Below are 13050 nucleotides of genomic sequence, written 5' to 3' on the forward strand. Positions count from 1 at the left end.
TTGCTCTCTCCTCAGCTGCCTTCGCTCTCTCCTCATCTTCCTTCGCAGCCTCTCGCGCCTCTGCGCGTTCTTCTCTTAATCGCTTCTGTTCCTCGTGATACAGTGCTATTATGGCCTCAGCCGACATGCCCGCGGCACTCCCAGCCGTCATCAAACGTTCAAGGTCCATTCCGCTGCTCAAGACAACCCGAGGCACGTGACGAAGTTAAAGGGATCCTGGCAGGCTCGCCAATGTTGTCACGCGTATGTTAACGCCTGGTACGCTTGCTTGAGCGAGCGGAAGGAACACACGAACGCAAGATGCAATACACACGTAACATTCATTCAATCGACTATTTTAGTAACAGGAACAGACGGTCAGATTCAACACTTATCACACACGGAATGCGTCCACCCTTGCTCAGCTTTCCGCTCACACTACCGCGTTTACAAACGTCTGTGCGGCGATCGTCTATTCGCTGTAGTAGTGGCGCTTACAGTACCGGTTTGGTTCGACGCGAGTATCGGCGTCCCCCCGGTCTGTGGTCCGTCGATGCGATCTGGTCGTCGTCAGTCGTTGTTAGTGTCCGGCGTCCCCGATGCCCCGGCCGACGTGACGAAGGCACGGTCGCTGCGGGTCTGTCGCGCTCCGGCAGAGCGCGGCTCGTGCCGGCTGGCGCTCCCGGTGCTCGCCGGCCCAGCGTAGTTCTCCGGACGGGACAGTGACTGGCTGTAGCCAGCCTCCGCGCGTCCACGGTCAGCGGCACAAACGCTGACGTGTCCTGGCGGGTAGGTCCGGGCCAGCGGTAGTTCCGACGTCGGACATCTGCTCGCCGAGCCTGGTACTCGGGCGGGGCGTCGATGTGTCGCCTAGGAACTGGGGCAGGACCCAGAGAGGCGATCTCCGGCCGTCTTCTCCTGGAACGCTGCGCCCTGGCCACCACGTCCTTTCCTGCGCGCGCCCCTTCTCCAAGATGGCGGCTCCACGCGCTCGCTCCACTCCTTCTTCCTCGTCCTCTTTCTTCGTTAACGCTTGTCACTCCTGACACATACTAATTTTTTTCCGACTGATAAATAAACCCCGCGAAATATGGAGAATACCAAGTAACTGCACTCCCACCCAGATCATAAAGCAGTGCCCTCGGACAGGCTCCTTCCGAGTTAGCCGGAACGAAATAAAGAAAAACATTGTGATCGAGCAAGTTTCTTATCTGCCATGTCCCGGCTGAAGTAACATGTCGTGTTTGATGTTAGTTGGAAAACAGTTGTGATAGCTGTTGTCTTAGCATCAATAAAGTGCACGGATGTCTCATTTTTCGTTTTTCTTTTCCTACAAAAGCGAAATGGCAGCGTCGGTGCAAAGGTTTAACTGTGCGTTTTGTTTCCATGTCTTTCTCTATTGAGCAGAAAGTAAACATGATTCTTGCCTTAAGATCTGCAAGTGACAAAAAGAGGAAGGCCGCAAATATATATATCAGTCATGGAAGGGTGGTGGTAGACCAAATGCATCGACTATCATCAGAAATTATGAATACCTGAGCCAAACCGGCAGCTTCAAGAAACAGCAGCGGAGGACTCCATCTTTGAGTCCTAACCTACGCACGGGTGTTCTAGCATTTATGGTCTCAAACCCTCGTGCTAGCGTGCAAGACGGGGCCATCGAGGTACCAATTTCCAAGTCATCAGTTTGGAGGATTGTAAATGACGGCCTTTCGCCCGTACCACCTGAACCAGCACCAATGCTTAGAAGATAGGGACCTGTAGAATCGTTTAGATTTCTCGAATTGGGTCCTCACAAAAGCCTATGAGTCTCCGGACTTTTGGAGCAAGATCATGTGCACAGATGAAGCAAGTTTTCGCAGAAGCACCTAGGTAAATTTGCATAATGCACACTATTGGAGGGACTCCAATCTACATTAAGTAAAGCGCAATGAGCCCCAGTACCAGTGGTCGCTCAACGTGTGGTTTGGAATTACCCCCAGTGCAATAATCAGTACCATTTTCTTTGATCACGCACTGACTGGACAGCGTTACGTGAACGAAATCCTTGAAGGAGTGGTGGATGAGTTTCTCAGCAAAGTTCCGCTGTCACGTCTTCCACTTCTGCGGTATCAGCAAGACGGGCCACCTGCATGCATCAGCAGCCGAGCACGAAACTGGTTGGGTGCTACTTTTCACGCGCAATAGATTGGAAGGCACGAGCCTGTAAATTGGCCGGCTAGGTCACCTGACCTCTCTCTGTTCAATTTCTTTCTTTGGGGTTATGTGAAAGATTGTGCTTACATGATCGAGACGGACGTCAGATTAGTTAAAGGTAAGGATAACGGATGTCTGCCGTAGAATTCCGGCATCGGTCATCAAGAAAGCCACTAAAGGTGTGATAAAATAGACAGTACTGCGCAGCTGCAAAGGTGACCTATTTGAACACGTCCTTTAGGCTGATGTTCAACAGAGCTTACGAATTCATAAATAATAAGAGCACACAGTTTTTTTTGTCTGTGTGTGTGTGCCGACATTCTGATTGCCAGTTCGGCTCATAGAAGTGGTATATTTAATTTCGTGAACGCATTCGTTCTGTCTTCTCTACAAGTTGGTCGCTTTCCAGTGTGTTTATTTCGCTTTTATTTGTTGACACGAACCTGTTTTTGCAGCACATATACACTTTCATGAAAAATAAAACGCTCACTTTATAATGGCTTTGGTCCGAAGCAAGTTTCTGGTGCGAAATATAACTTCGCCCGCACTCTTTCGCTGCTGTGTGAGCAAAGGCTGAATTTTGAAACATTCTGACCCTATTACATTTCTCTTCACTTTTCGTGTGTGGTCAGAGCTGCACATTGGCTGCGTTATCAAGGGGCTTTTATTATCATTGATCAGTCGGCCTTGAGAGAGGAATAATAAGGGTGACGTAGAGAGAAAGGAGTAGCTGCGAAGCTGCGAAACCTGCTGTTGGGGCTCCTTCCGTACCATTATCAAGGTGGTGCGCTGTCTCTTCGGGTTTGCGATAGGCAATGCAGTTGCTTTCAATCAGCTTATTTGAGGGCACTGCTTTATGATGCAGGTGAGAGTTCACTCACATGGTATTTTTTATAGTTCGTGAGGTTTTTTTGCCAGCAAAATAAATTGCACGCAATTAGTATGTCGCTGAAAACACTGCAGTTAGATGTCATTTTGGGATACCAACAAATGCATCATTGACACTTTGAAAATTAGGACAGTACTTCTTCAGTTAGATAATCGCAATTACTAAATTAAATCTCAGTAACGAAAGAATTTCTGGCGGCTACTTCACTTTACTGGGAACAATATGCACTAGGTTTTCTTCGAGTAACGGAACTGTTCTTTTTTTAAATCTTAGTGCATGAGAGCTGTGGAACACTCTCTCTCTTCATCCCCATACCCCTTTCCCCAGTGCAGGGTAGCAAATCGGACATGCGTCTGGGCAACCTCTCTGCCTTTCCTCTCTCTCTGTATAATTCACTCAGTAGCCGAAATGAGGCCAAGCCGGATTCACTCGAAATCAGAATCAACAGCAGTCATGTGCGGTAGCGCTTATGCTCGGACTTGCAGAAAAAAAAAAGAGAGAGGCTGCAGTTTTGCAGAAAGGCGAAGCAGTGTTAGTGATAGCCAAGTATGCGACAATTACACGAAGGAAGATTACACCACCAAGGGGACTAAGGCTGGGAAATTAGACTGTCTCCTACTATGAGGTCTTGCACTATATACTTAGCACCGTCGCTTCAGTGCTCAAGTCGTCTTCATTCAAGGTCACACGAAGTTTCTTGAAGTGCAAGATATATATATATATATATATATATATATATATATATATATATATATATATATATATATATATATATATATATATATATATATATATATATATATTGTAAGGAACCGCTTTATTCCAGCCAAGCTCGGACTACTACCTCGAGGATTAAACTGTGCTGCTGGTGATGATATATGCAGATGGAAAAGATGTGCAAATGGTGAAGTTGAAAGTCAGGCATGTGTTGCACCCACACTAATTCTCTCTCGCTGTGTCCCGCAGGGGCGTCTGCGTCAGCAGGCGTTTGGTGTGTTGCGACACCACGTACCCGAGCACACGAGTGTTGGACCCTCCCGCGTGTAGCCGTGCGCGGCTTAGCCGTGTCCGGGGAAAGGGGGATCCTGGGGGTTGAGCCGATGCCGGGTTTTCAGACCTTTAAGGCCCCCCGGCGGAGGCAACACACCTCTTTGGTCTCTGCTTCAAGTAGACGGCACCTCCGGACTGACCCACCCGGGGGAAATCGGCAGTCGCCTTTTCCTGTCCTCCTCTCCAATCTTCGTCTTTCTCTCTCGCCTTTTTCATCTTTCCTGTTTTCTCATCACTTCTCCTCACTTCCTAGTTTCCCGGCGGCAAGGGTTAACCTTGTGTAGCTAGCCAGCCTTGGTTATGCTGTATTTGGTTATAGCAGCGATGTATGGCTGGCGTTGGCAGGGTTTCTCTAGCAGGAACTTCTGTCACGTTCCCCTGTTGGGCTCCATGGTGGGTGGTCGGCATCACGGCCGAAGACCCAACTGTACTTATGGAAAACGCTTTTCCTAAACTCCCTGATCGCCCTCAGAAACGAGGGCGCACCGAAGAGGTCTTTCAGTTTTTCGGACACCAAGTCCACAATTTTCCTCGTTTTCACGTGATCCACGCAGAAAAACCAGCTAAACAAGTGCGAACATTTCACCGTTCGTTGTATCGAAGTCTCTTACCGAAGTTTTTGGTCCAGGATATAAGGTGTCGAGGATGGCTAGCGGTGACCTCCTCTTGGAGCTCCGCGATCAGAAGCAATTTGAGAAACTGCCTCAGCTAGTATCATTTGGGGCGACCCAAGTAGTAGTAACCCCACACCGCACGATGAATACCTCCCGCGGCGTTGTCTCGGACGATGATTTGCTGGAGCTCACTGAGGCTGAGCTCTTGGAGGGCTTCAGTGAACAGAATGTTATAAATGTCAAAAGAATTAAGATGAGGCGAGATGGAAAAGAAATCCAAATGAAACACTTGATAATCACCTTCGGTTCGAGTGTCCTGCCCGAGTCAATCGAGGCCGGGTACATCAAGCTCCGTGTTAGGCCGTACGTGCCAAATCCCCTCCGATGTTTTAAGTGTCAGCGTTTTGGCCACAGTTCGCAGAGCTGCCGAGGCCGCCAAACTTGTGCGAAATGCAGCGCGCATGAACACACTTTAGAAGCTTGTGAGAATTCTCTCCACTGTGTAAAATGTGATGGGGAGCATGCCGCGTACTCGCGGTCGTGCCCTACCTGGAAAAAAGAAAAGGAAATTGTAACAGTTAAAGTAAAGGAAAATATAAGTTTCAAGGAGGCACGCAGGCGGGTATTGTACCTGCCCAAGAAAACCTTTGCCGATGTGGCGCGTCAGGGGGCAGCGTCAGAACGGCCTCTGGCAGCTGTCCGACCCACAAGCAGTGAGTCGGCTGCTACGCCATCTGCCCCCGCGGCGGTTGCAGATAGCGCTGCTCCGCCAACCCAGCAGACGGGGCCATCAACCTCGAAGGTGGGCGCAGCCGAGGCTGCCCCAACCACCGAGGCCCCTTCCAGCGCTGGCAACGGCCAGCACAGCCAAATCCCTCAGGGAGCCCCATCGACCTCCGGGCTGGTGGGCGCAGGGGTCTTGCCTTCCAGGGCGGGACTCTCTCGGAAAACCTCTCGCTCGCAAGAGCGCTTGTCCGGCGTCTCACAGGAGGCAATGGACACTACACCTGTCCTCAAGGTGCACCAAACGCCTAAGGAGCCCCGAGATTCGCTCGAACGCTTCAGAAAGGGCAAAAACCCTATTACAGGGCCTCGAAAGGGCTCTGTAATCTAAGGCATCCCTTCCGTTTCCATAAACACAGCACCAATTTTCTTTAAATACGGATACACAAATCATTCAATGGAATGTCAGAGGTCTTAGGAATCTTGATGATGTGCAAGAACTCATCCATAAACACAATCCAAAAGTGCTGTGTTTACAGGAAACACACTTAAAATCAAAATACACAAACTTTCTTCGACAGTATGTTATTTTTCGCAAAGATCGCGATGATGCTGTCGCATCATCGGGCGATGTTGCAATTGTAATTCAAAAAAGCATAGCCTGTCAACGTTTACAGCTACGAACAGCCCTTGAGGCAGTGGCGGTTCGAGTTGTTCTGCTAAACAAACTTATCACTATTTGCTCGCTTTATATACCCCCACATTACAAACTAAGCAAACATGACTTTCAGTCCTTTATAGATGAATTGCCAGAACCCTATGTTGTTCTTGGCGATTTCAATGCACATAACTACCTGTGGGGCGACCCTCGTATAGATGCGCGAGGACGTCTTGTTGAACAGTTCCTTTATTCCTCTGGTGCGTGCCTGTTGAATAAGAAAGAACACACAAATTACTCTCTTGCAAACAGAACCTATTCTTCAATAGATCTTAGCATAGTCTCCCCGTCTGTACTGCCTGAACTTGAATGGGAAGTTACCGACAACCCTTACGGCAGTGACCACTTCCCTATACTGCTAAGATCACCTAAAGAAAACGAATATCCACCAAACGCTCCTAGGTGGAAGATTGAGACAGCTGATTGGGAGAAATTTCGATCTCTTACTAGTATCTCATGGGCTGACATGTCTTCGTTAGGAATTGATGCTGCAGTGAAGTTCTTTACAGCCTTCATAATAGATGTCGCATCTAAATGCATATCAGAAGTAAATGGCTTCGCGTGCAAACGGCGTGTCCCGTGGTGGAACGACGATTGTAGGATCACGTACTCGTAAAAAACAACAGGGCGTGGGGGTTGCTACGCGCTTCTCCCACTGCGGAGAATCTTGTCAATTTAAAAAAAATAAAGTCCCAAGGCAGGCTAACCCGCCGACAGGCCAGAAGAGAAAGTTGGCACAAGTTTTTATCGAGTATTAACTCGTTTAGAGATGAGGCGAAAGCCTGGAACAGGGTCAATAGGATAAGAGGGCGACAAGCACATGCACTCCCTTTGGTAAACACAGAAGGCGATACCCTACAAGATCAGGCAGACTCACTTGGGGAATATTTTGAGAGCGTGTCAAGTCCAACAAATTATTCACAATCCTTTCTCAAATACAAACAAATAGAAGAACGTAAGCCATTAACAAGAAAAAGTCGAGAGAATGAGCCTTACAACCGTCCCTTTAGTATTGCCGAGCTGAGAGCTGCCTTGATCACATGCAAGAGCTCTGCACCATGACCTGATAGAATTATGTACGACATAATTAAGAACGTACACACTGATATACAACTGACTTTACTTGCACTTTTCAACACTATTTGGGCTGCTGGATATCTTCCACTTGCATGGAGAGAAGCGATTGTGATTCCCATTCTGAAGCAAAGTAAAGATCCTTCGTTGGCGTCAAGTTACCGCCCGATAGCCCTCACAAGTTGCATTTGTAAGCTGTTTGAGAAAATGATTAATCGGCAACTCATACATTTCCTGGAATTAAACCAAATGCTTGATCCCTTTCAGTGTGGCTTCAGAGAAGGGCGGTCCACAATCGATCACCTTGTGCGCATTGAGGGAAACATTCGCGACACCTTTCTACATAAACAATATTTCCTATCCGTATTCCTCGATATGGAGAAGGCGTACGACACGTGGCGCTACGGAATCTTGAGAGACTTGTCTGGAATGGGCATCCGTGGCAATATGCTCGCCCTAATAGAAAGCTATTTGTCCAACCGTACATTCCGCGTGAAAGTCGGGAGTGTACTTTTGCGTCCATTTATACAGGAAACTGGTGTACCCCAAGGAGGTGTGCTCAGCTGCACCCTCTTTATAGTTAAGATGAACACACTGCGCGCTTCATTACCACCAGCTATTTTTTATTCCGTCTACGTAGATGACATACAAATAGGTTTTAAATCCTGTAACCTTGCAGTGTGCGAAAGACAAGTACAGCAGGGATTGAACGAGATATCTAGTGGGCAGACGAAAACGGGTTTAAAATTAACCCCCACAAAAGTTCTTGTGTTCTTTTTACTAGAAAGAGAGGCCTGGTTCCAGATCCTTCTGTTCAACTGTGTGGACATCAAATGCCTATCAACAAAGAACACAAATTTTTAGGTATTATACTGGACTCCAAGCTTACTCTTATACAGCACATTAAATATCTTAAAGAAAAATGTCTAAGGACAATGAACTTGCTGAAAATTCTACCCCAGTCACGGGGTAGCGACAGGAAGTGTCTGATGAATGTTTATAAGAGCCTAATTCGATCATGATTGGACTATGGTGCCGTCGTATATAATTCTGCCGCTCCGAGCGCACTAAAGATCCTAGATCCTGTGCGCCATCTAGGTATCCGTTTAGCCACTGGCGCTTTCAGAACAAGCCCGATTGAAAGCTTATACGTGGAATCAAATGAATGGTCCCTCCATCTACAGAGAACTTACATCAGCCTTACATATTTGCTAAAAATACACTCCAATCATCAACATCCATGTTTTAACACTGCAGGGTGTCTACCGACCGGGAAAACCTGGAATTATCAGGGAATTTGAACAGTCTGGAAAAACTCGGGGAATTTGGGCTTCTATCAGGGAAAATTAGCTGTAACTTTATTGAAAGGGAACGAAAGTCGTGTTAATGCCGGCTCCAGTAACACAGAAATCGCAACGAATCGTCATTGACGCCGTGTCATCGGCACGATGTATTGTCAGAGTAGTTAACGACCAATTTTCTAGACGCCCGATTTTTCGGACATGCCCGATAATTTGCACGGCTTTGCGGCACCACCACGTACTCCATATAGTCAACGTATACTGCCCTGACTGCAGGTCTGAAATGGCATTAATCAAAGCCGCCACCGCCGCTATTTTGATTATCTTGCCGCCTCGAACCGGCACTCTCTCACGCAGATCCACTGGCAGCCGTAACCACCACCGCGGCAACGTTCGGCCTACCCACGAAACACAGAACCTCTTAAAAACTTCTTGAAACGGCTACAAACGGCTATAGACGTCTTGGTCTATGATAAGACTGAAAATAGAATTTCTTCATAACCTCAGCACTTGGAATATGCTAGTATATATTCTATCTGCGGTAAAACCAACTACTGGTGTCACTAGAGTCTGTTTTGGTAAACGCATTCAGATTGTCTAACTCAAGAACTTTTCTAGATCTTTTTGTCTAAAAGTGCATAAAATGCCAAACGACGTGTTAAATGTGCGGTTACTGTCGGCCGTCGGCGTTAGCGAATAAAAGACGCCACCGACAAATCGAACTGGTTGGAAGCAACATAAGTTAATTGGCTTCAATATTAAATAATTTCACACCAGAACTTCAACAATCAAAGGCGTGTTATTGTTTTCCATACAGGGCGCGCACACGACGCCTGGAAACCATTCTATGCTCGCGCAGCAGGTATTTACAGCAGCAGGAGTGAAACGCCGGTGTTGCACAGCGTTGTCACAGAGCCACCGCGCTGCGATCACTTCGGCGGCACAATCCAAATTTGTCGGACATCTCATTCTGTACTGGAATACGCGTACTGGAAACACTGGGAGGCAGGAAGTTTGAAAAAACGGCCACTGCCGACCGCTATGTCTCGGTCGTGGGTTCGTTATCCTGTTGTGCGTCATTCTAAGCCGTTCTGTACATTTATACTGGATATTAACTGGAGTCATTTAGCTGTGCTGATGCTGTGTGTCGTGTGTTTTGCATCAGTGCTTCGTGACATCGGCTGTATTGCGTGTTTTCGCCGACGGCTTACTACCACAATGGCGGGATCTGCGTTCGCCGCCTTCGTGTCTCGGTGCGTCTTTGTACGTCGCACGTTCGGATAACACTTTTTCCGGTAAGTGAAATACATTGCGCTTCGTTTTTCGTCAACAATGTGAACATATTTAGGTGTTGCCCGCGACAATTCTTGATATATGGGCTCTTCTGCCCTGCGAGTTTTCGTCATTACTTTTATACGAGGGTTCTGCTTGTGTTCAGCCGTTCAGCACTACCGCGCTCCACGACTTCCGCAACAACAGTCAGAACTTTGCCCTGCTTGTTGGTCTTTCTGGTTAACGTAGCACGAGCCAACCGAAAGGAGTACATTCGAAGACGACGCGCTGGCTGTAATGCTGAACCAGACTGAACTCGCCCTATTTTGTGTCCTTTTGTTCTTACGTGTGCGCGCGTGTGTGTCAGTAACTATGCAGTTTGTAGCGTTCCCACTTTATAGCAAAACAAAAAAAAATATAACTGCAGTGTTTACTTCATCTATACAATTCCAAATTAAATCGTCTGCTGATGTACAAATTTCACTTGTGCAAAACCTTTAACCTAGTAGGTGCTTCATCTGGGAGTGAAAGCACGACAGCTTGGCATTTATTAATGAATGACTGCGGCTGGGGGTCACCTTATTTGTAATTGCAAATCTGCCTTTCAACTGACTTGATGCTGTCTTATTTTGTCCCTTTCACTCTATAGACGGCTGGACATCCTTCTTGTACCTTGGCGCTAGCTGGATGACGGGACCTCATCATGATCAGTGTAAGCCAATGTACTGTACCCTCTCTGGTCCTCCCAGTGCTTTTTATATGGGTTAAGGCCAGGGAGCGCTTCGTGGTAAAATGCCTAGTTGGTGTCTCACAAACGGCCATTTTTTTGCACTGGTCCATTATAAGCTGCCACTATTATAACCAATTTCTCAGTGCTAGTGTACATACACAGTTCTACTAATAATTAGTTTCCCTAAGCCTTACAAAATTTACCTGTAGGTAGTCATTGCTATGTAAGAACTCACAAATTAACTCTGCTGTGTCATAGAAGTATTCCGTACATGAGTAAAAATTTTCTACAACAGTGTACATTACACCTTGCTTCCCTAATGCACAAATGTATTCAAGCCAGTATTTGATTAGTTTGGTATTCTAAATGTTTTCTGTGTGATTTAGTTTCTTTACAGGAACTTACTGTACAGCATCAGCAAGCAGTCTAATATAAGATTTACGTGTGCTGTAAAAGGTGTGCTTTGCCGCTAGAATTGATAAAACATGAGCCAAGGCTTCCATACAAGGACAAACTTCAATTTCGCTCTGTCACCATCAGCACTTGGCTGGCGCTTGCAAAATGAATCGCATCAAGTAGATGTGCCAGACTGTTTTTTAACCTTATTGTGAGGAGATCACAAAGTGACCTGTGGAGGCGCCTGCGTCTGAGATATAGATTGTGCTGCAACATATGTGCGTGTAGAACATGCATGATACTGAGGGTTCCAGCAGTTTGCAGAGGTGCTTTTAAAATTTTGTCATAACTGCAATTTTACCTGTGCTGTTTTTTATCACCTATTTCAATAATATCATTGGAGGTGTTATCAGAATTTATCAATCTATTTTCTCTGGCCCATTAGCCTGCCACATTTGCCTTTTCACTAGGTGGGCAATTATTCTGCATGGACCATTACTTGAATACACCTTTTTGTGTGCAGTGGCTTCTCAGTTGCAAGTCAGCATAGATGCTCAGAATTACCTGAGGCTATATATACACTGATGAACTTGCCACCTATACGAATCACTTTGCACTTTCTCACGCAAACAGCATGTTAACACTTCCAAGTCAGTGGGCAATGTTATCGTTTGATCACATCATGAGATACTTTCAACTTTGTATGATGCATCATCCAAGGTGTTGCGTCATTTGTGTGAGGTATTGCCCGAAGCCAATTAGGGTCACATGAAAATATATCAACAAAAGTGATTGATCCAGCTAGGGGTGTTGCTCTGGAACACTACTTTATCACCAGTCCTCCTTTGCATGCTACCTGCTTACTCTGTACTGTGTCATGTTTAAGTTTGAAAGAAGGGCAACAGCTAGGCAGCGCAAAATGCCAAACTTGCTTTTAGTTCAACAATATAAAACGCTATTTAACTTTTTAATTAAGTTAGTACATCATTTACCTGCAGAGTGAATTACTGTTTTAAACTGATTATATTTTGCAGGAAGCTTCTCAGACTTGTTTGACAGGTTGATAAGTGGCTTTTTAGCCACCAAAACACCATACAATAAATTAAAGGCTGACTTTGACTCTGCTATGCAACTTAATGACTATATGCCAGGAACAAGGTCTCTGAGTTGTGGCGCTGGCTAACACTCCCAGCGTTCTACTAGGACACACAAATACCCAAGAAAGTGGATGGGAAAACGACGCCGCTGTAACTCAATTGGTAGAGCATAGCACGCGAAATGCGAAGGTTGTGGGTTCAGTTCTCACCTGCGGCAAGGTGTTTTTTCATCCACTTTAATTTCCATTAATTTATCGTTTCTTTATTTAATTTATTAAGCACAAGTAATTTCCCCTGTGTTGTCCTTGGTGTCGGTGTTTGTTGGCTTCTTATGATAGGAAATATACTAGTCATTTTAAACATCATCGCATTCATACCTTAAAATACCCGTAGTTTAAGAGAAAGGAGTGCTTAAATTTATTTTTATTGTGAGCCAAACTTCTTACTTAGCACAGATTGCTAATTGAAGTTCCAATTTCAATAGTCCCATTTCTTCCCTTGCCCTTTTTTTCCTGTTCTGTGCAGGTATTGCTTTCCTATGTCTACAAGAACCATCACGCGTGGCCTGTGACAGCAAGCTTTTGTGGGCAGCCAGTTCCTCTCCTACGAAGGCTGGCTTACTCTGGCAGCGGCGGCAATCATCTTCAAGATTTATCCATGATCACCTTTGCTGCTATTTGTCACTCTTGTTAATTACACTTTCTGCATCTTTTCTAATTTATTAGGTAATAAAGTATGAGTATGTGACATGGTGTGAAGTTGATGCCTTGCTGCATTTTCGCTTGTAATCACCTTTTATGCATGAAAAGCTCATCATACAGTTTATGCAAAAAAATAACAGCATATTATGATTTATCTTTCAGTTCTTGTAACATGTAACATACAAGGAATTCACTAATGTATGGTATGCTGAAGAACTCGCCATTATTTCTGCGTGATGCTGTGCAAGCATGTGGCGCTACCTTACAAGAGGCACCCAGAAAGTAAGTTACAATTTACTTTTAAATGAAG

The 13050-nt window shown here is 45.9% G+C and overlaps 1 long non-coding RNA gene across 1 annotated transcript; it reads left to right on the forward strand.

Annotated features, from left to right (window-relative positions):
* The first annotated feature begins 9659 nt into the window (after window positions 1-9659).
* LOC142582068 (uncharacterized) lies at window positions 9660-12786 on the forward strand. The gene is made up of 3 exons (XR_012828376.1): window positions 9660-9839; window positions 10466-10528; window positions 12565-12786. It is a non-coding gene; the product is annotated as an uncharacterized LOC142582068 (long non-coding RNA).
* The last annotated feature ends 264 nt before the right edge of the window (window positions 12787-13050 follow it).

Source organism: Dermacentor variabilis, chromosome 5 (genome assembly GCF_050947875.1).
Source record: "Dermacentor variabilis isolate Ectoservices chromosome 5, ASM5094787v1, whole genome shotgun sequence".
In the NCBI taxonomy this organism is placed as follows: domain Eukaryota; kingdom Metazoa; phylum Arthropoda; class Arachnida; order Ixodida; family Ixodidae; genus Dermacentor; species Dermacentor variabilis.